Source organism: Aedes albopictus, chromosome 3, assembly GCF_035046485.1.
Source record: "Aedes albopictus strain Foshan chromosome 3, AalbF5, whole genome shotgun sequence".
Taxonomy (NCBI): domain Eukaryota; kingdom Metazoa; phylum Arthropoda; class Insecta; order Diptera; family Culicidae; genus Aedes; species Aedes albopictus.
Window position 1 is genome coordinate 278,139,848 of NC_085138.1, and position 6,410 is coordinate 278,146,257.

Below are 6,410 nucleotides of genomic sequence, written 5' to 3' on the forward strand. Positions count from 1 at the left end.
CGTTTTCTGCATAGCATCGAGCGGCCGCCGCCGGTTCTCTCCACCACGGCATGCATGTTGTGGAGCGGCACAGCAGCCATCTACCTATACCTACTTACCAGGTGGTTCGGATGGTTGGTTGGTTGGTTGGTAATATCGCTCTTTAACCGAGCACAAGCAAACGGCCTTTTAGTCTTTCGGCGTACGCTCGAAGGTGAACACCACCATAGCAACGGCCCGCGCCAGCACCTGTTGCTTCTTCTGCGCTCGGCGCGTGTGTTTTTGTTGTGCTCCCGGCGCGCGGCGGACAAATCGCTCCAAGCGTGCAGGTTCATCTCATCTCTTGGTTGTGGTGCATATCGCGGTGTGGCCGAATCGCGCGTCGTTCGTGGGTCAGTGCGCGCGCGAGTCTAATCAACGAACACTACAAAGGCGACGTCGCCGCATCGTCCTCGAGGAGATTTTTTTTATCATCTCGCGCGCTCGTCGCTTGCCGCTTGCAGCTTGGCCGACTCCACCTTTCGGGATTTTGTTTTGCTTCTCATTTTCCGTTTAATCATTCAATTAAAGCTAATTTGCTTGGAAGATTGCCGTGAAGAGTGGGCGAATACGAAGAAGACAAAAATAAAAACAAAACAGCCGTCGGTTATCTCTGCTACTGTGTGTTGTGATGCTGGAAAAGTTGAGAATGTGATGATTGATCTGGAATAGGGAATGCGTAAGGTAGCAGCGGTGGTTCTCCGTCAACCGTCAAACGGTACTTCGCATGAAATAATATTCAGCCATGCATGATAAAAGTGGTTTTCGAATGACCAAATGAAGTTCTCCCGATTGGAGGCTTGAGTGGGAGGATCAGTGTGTGAAACTTCAGAGTGCATCCTGGCAGGGAGTACGAGAAAAGAGCCAAACCAACCAACAACCGGGTGAAACATGTTTCCATTCTTGTAAAGTGATTTTGACAATTAATCATGGATTACCGGCCGGGAAGCCAAATTTGAATGTCAGGAGGATTAACTGCGGTTGCTGCGTAGGCACTTGACGGTCATCGACACAGGTCACGTTTTACGTTGGAGCGTTTCATCTGTTTAATTGCTTAGCACTAGTGGTCGCCGTCTCACCGTGTGTCTTATATTTAAGTTGACAAGTGTTGCAAAGTTCTGTCGTCGTGTGCCGAGCTAAATTTGATAACGCCGCGTGCTGTCGGCTGCAGAATAGAAAACATATAAACGTAACCTAACGAAGACTTTGGAATTGTGTCACGTTGCTGCTTTGACCCAGGTAGGTAATTGTTTTGCGATAAGAATGTGCTACAGTTTATTCTACATGAGTCGTATGAGCTTAACGGTTGTCACCGACAAAGAGAGTAGTCCACGCTTTACGACTACGTACGGCAACATTATGCTGTTTCTAGGTCATTTGAGTAGGTAGGAAGCGATTGCATCTAACTATTGTGTCTATCATAAGTATCTAGAAGAATTCTGGAATACGGAAGAACAATTATGGTTCAAGCATGTCATGTTTATGTTGACAAATGGAGTGCACCACTCGGGGTGGCTTAAAATCTACGTGTCTTATCATTGTTTGAAACAGCACGTATCTCACACAGCTATTCCGGTTTCATTTCAACTCTGGTATTTTGTCAATACCAACTGCCAGTAAGTCATAAATAAGTAAAAATAGAATCGAAACGTATAAGAAATTATGCTACAAAAACATAAGGGTATCAACAATGGACCAAGAAATGCGGCTGTTCGGGCCCGTATGAAGTTGATCATCAATATTAACTTCCTTTCACGATCAGCCTAGATAGCTGTGTCACAGACAAACAGACGTAACACTTGCGAAATTTCCGTCGACCACGCTTTTAACGAGCATTTCAAATTTTCATAGTTGTGGCTTTCACAACCAGAGGCGCGTGCATCGTTTTTCTATGCGTTTGACGTTTCACACTAGCGCCTTCTGTTAACGATATTGCACAACACAGTGATTCGTGCAATTTTTCCACCAGGTGATGGTAGTGTGAAGTGGGCGATGAATTTCCATGAAAATCGTTCAAGGTGTTACGTCTGTTTGTCTGTCGCTGTGTAATGTCGGTAGCGATTGTCTCAATTGGCAAAGAATAACACTACGGATCGCCTGTTCCACTTGGTAAGAGTCCACCAACAGGTGACCCCTAACTCATGGTGTGATGCGGCTTCATGCTTACCGTGCCTAGGAATGAATGGCTAAGGGGGTCCAATAAAAACCTAATCGCAAACGGAACCTGTGGAGTATCAGGGCGCCCTCCACAGTATGTTGCCCTTACAGCGCCAACCAGAGCAATGGTGCAGTGGACCTTGTGTTTCTCCGAGACAATCGGCTGCCATTCTTTAGTCTCACTTGAGGCTAAATAAGGGCGAGATCATGAAAATGTTTTAATTAGTTCAAATTTTCACCTATATGGTTTCGCATTATGCGATTTACACAATGTATTCTATGTATCCTCGCATTTGCTGCTGTTCTTTGTTGTGCTGTTGTTGCGAAGAGTTTAATCTTGCCTAGTTTGGGTAGTGGCTACGGTTGGGATAGCTCAGATCAATCTTCAGCATAACAGAACAGCAACAATCAATATTTGCAGACTTATGCAAAATGGTTCAGCCCAAGTGGCCTTGGTCCAAGAACCTTACTTCCGTAAGGGGAATTTCTATCTAGGAAACCTTGTGAACCCGGTGTTTGCTACTTTCAGTAAACATAAAATGGCAAACTCACGTGTCATGCCTAGAGCCTGTGTGCTTGTCAAAAACGCAATAGTTGCTACACTCATCTCTGAACTAACCACCAGAGATGTATGTGGGTAATTCTCGCTGAGACCGGCCCACTATTTACACCTTGTCTTCAAAAATGTTTAAGGTGCCGATTTTCTGAAAGCCCTCGCCTAAAAAGTAAGAAAACTGCATTTGGTTACTCAAATTGATGGACCCCCCGTTAGTTAGAGCCACAGCAATTTTTGCAGACCCCTCGATTTTGTTCAAATGGTGGCTCATTTAAATCGTTATAACTCGAAAGTTTCTCCAAAAACCACCTCAAAACGAATTGTTGTTGAAAAGAGGAAAGATAGAGCTACTATTTACAATAATAAAAAGTTGGGTCGGCCATATTGATTTTGGCCGCCATCTTGGATTATTATACCAAAACATTTTTTTCACCATGAGGGCAACCACCGATTTTCAAAATTTTTACATCAATTGAAAGCTGGGATATTTATACAAAACATATCAAAAAATTAGAGATGTCTTTTTCTTCTTTTAAAAGTTATCTGCCGTTTCGTAAATTATGCCACTTTTGCGCACTGGGCCCGTTTACATAAATGCAGCTATATTTCGCAATGTTTACGAACACGAATTAAAATTCTTAACCCACTAATGGAAAGCTGAAAGTTTAAGCTTTTCAAAACATTAAAAAAGTTATAAAACAATGCCCGCTTCATTGAGAAACAGGCAAAAACGGAAACGAACCTCCGATTTGGCCAAATTTTGCGGCACGCGCCTTTGTGTATACATGCAGGCGTAAACTCGGATGCTGTTGTATGTCTTTGCCGGCGCTCTTGGAAATGTATGGAGAAAACGTGGCTTAATTTACAAAACTGCAGATAACTTTTGAAAGAAGAAAAAGACATCTCTAATTTTTTGATATGTTATGTATAAATGTCCCAGCTTTCAATTGATGCAAAAATTTAGAAAATCGGTGGTTACCCTCATGGTGAAAAAAATGTTTTGGTATAAAAATCCAAGATGGCGGCCAAAATCAATATGGCCGACCCAACTTTTTATTATTGTAAATAGTAGCTCTATCTTTCCTCTTTTCAACAACAATTCGTTTTGAGGTGGTTGTTGGAGAATCTTTCGAGCTATAACGGTTTAAATGAGCCACCATTTGACCAAAATTGAGGGGTCTGCAAACATTTTTTTTTTTATTCTAAATCACTTAACCTAATTTACAGCTCTATTGTCCACTGGGGCACTACGTGAGCGATTTCAATTGACAGCTGTACTTACATTTTGTACAGCGCCTAGATTCTATTCTACTTTATCGAACTGGTTGCCTTTCTGCTGCTATCACTTTTTCTACTTTATACCTAGTAGAATGATGAGCACAAGGATGATGATGGATGGCCGTTGTTCCTTTCCAGTCCGATTGGGGGTCCATTATGAGTAGCAGTTCGCCGATGTCCAGGTATCCGGATCCGTTTGAGCCATGGGGCTCAGAAGAGGGTCAGTGTCAGTTGCTCTCGGGGGAAAAGCAACTGACGAAAAATTGCAAGTGCCGGGGCTGGGAATCAAACCCATGACCATCCGCATACGAAGCGAACGTGTGACCAACTACGCCACGGGCCCCGGCATCTCTGCAAACATTGTTGTGGCTCTAACTAACGGGGGGTCCATCAATTTGAGTAACCAAATGCATTTTTCTTACTTTTTAGGCGAGGGCTTTCAGAAAATCGGCACCTTAAACATTTTTGAAGACAAGGTGTAAATAGTGGGCCGGTCTCAGCGAGAATTACCCATGTGCTATGTATCACAATTGATGAATCTGTTGGAAACCTCAACAGGAAATACGTCTATTGTTGGGTTTATTTACCGCATGATGAACCATCCCCTACGGATGCTTTCAAACAAGTCATCGCATACTGTACTTCAAAAGGCCTTCCGCTTATTGTTTGCAGTGATGCTAATGCTCACCATATCATCTGGGGCAGCTCAGACATTAACTTGAGAGGCTCCAGTTTGATGGAGTACTTAAGTAGTACAGATCTTGCATTACTTAACATAGGCCGCCCAACCTTCATGGTATCTGCTAGAGAGGAAGTGTTAGACGCTTTGCTTTGCTCTAGTAGAATTAGTCACGAGCTGACCAATTGGCATGTGTCAGATGAAGAATCTTTATTTGACCATCGCTATATCTTTTTTGAACATTTAAATGTTACTTCGCAAACATTGCGTTTCAGGAATCCCCGGTCAACAAACTGGGATCTTTTTACTGATTTGATTGCGGCCGAATTTCATGGATACTCATTATCCATTGACACTTCAAGTGATTTAGATGATGCCGTTGATACGACAACGACCTTCATCATGGAAGCTTTTGAAGAAGCATGCCCTCTACGGTCTGTGAAGATCACAAGAGGAACCCCTTGGTGGAACTCTGATCTGGCGAAACTCAAGAAACAATGTAGAAAGAGTTAGAACAGACGACGTTCGGCTGGTTTGGAGGCTTTCATGACGGCTCGCAAGGCCTACAGGAAAGCTCTCCGGTCTGCTGAACGATCCGGCTGGAAAAACCTTTGTACAAATGTTTCCAGTTTGCGTGAAGTCAGTCGGTTAAATAAAATCCTTGCGAAATCTAAGGATTTCCGAGTGAACGAACTTTGTTTGCCAAATGGCGATCTGACTTCCTCTGATGAGGATGTTCTGGAAAGCTTATTCAGCACACACTTCCCTGGATGTGTGGATATTGCATCTTCGGATGAACCTGATGTCTTTTCTTGTAGTTACGATTCCCTGGCTTCGGCTCGGAGTATCGTAACTATAGAATCGATTGAGTGGGCACTTAATAGCTTCGCTACTTTCAAATCTCCTGGGGCAGATGGGATTTATCCTATTTTGTTTCAGAAGGGATTTGATCATTTCAAACATGTTTTGAAAAAAATACTTGTTTGCAGTTTTGCTACAGTATATTCCCAAATCCTGGCGGGATATTACTGTGAAGTTTATTCCGAAAGTGGGTCGTGCGTCGTATGAAGAAGCAAAAAGTTTCAGACCTATCAGTTTGACCTTTTTTCTTCTGAAATGCTTAGAACGCATTGTGGATCATCACATCCGTGATGTTCATCTGGCCAACATGCCTCTTCATGTGAACCAACATGGTAAGTCCACTGTGACTCTTTTACACAAGGTTGTTTACGATATCGAGAAAGCATTCGCTCAAAAGCAATCTTGTTTGGGTGTTTTCTTAGATATGGAGGGTGCCTTTGACAATGTGCCTTTCGATGCCATATTAGAAGCTGCACGGAGCTATGGAAAATCTCCAATGATTTCTAATTGGATTCATCAAATGCTCAAAAACCGATATCTCTTCTCGACATTGCGTCTAGCATTGCGTCTAGCGGCGATTAGGAAATTGAGTGTTTGTGGATGCCCCCAAGGGGGAGTCTTGTCACCGCTTTTGTGGAATCTCGTAGCAGATACGCTATTGAGGCAACTCAATAATAGCGGTTTTCCTACTTATGGTTTTGCCGACGACTACCTAGCATTGTTAGTTGGTATGTGTATCACCACCCTTTTCGACCTGATGCAAAGCGCCCTTCAGGTAGTTGAGGGTTGGTGTCGCCAATATGGCCTTCCGGTTAATCCGAGTAAAACATCTATTGTTCTTTTTACGGAAAGGCGAAACCG

General features: G+C 43.3%; 1 protein-coding gene across 1 annotated transcript in view; it reads left to right on the forward strand.

The window, feature by feature from the left end:
• Positions 1-165: 165 nt before the first annotated feature.
• LOC115257403 (uncharacterized) overlaps positions 166-6,410 on the forward strand; it is a 344,293-nt gene continuing 338,048 nt past the window's right edge. The window contains exon 1 of the mRNA XM_029856965.2: positions 166-1,257. The gene's annotated coding sequence lies outside the window, so the exon portion shown is untranslated. The remainder of the gene's footprint in view (positions 1,258-6,410) is intronic.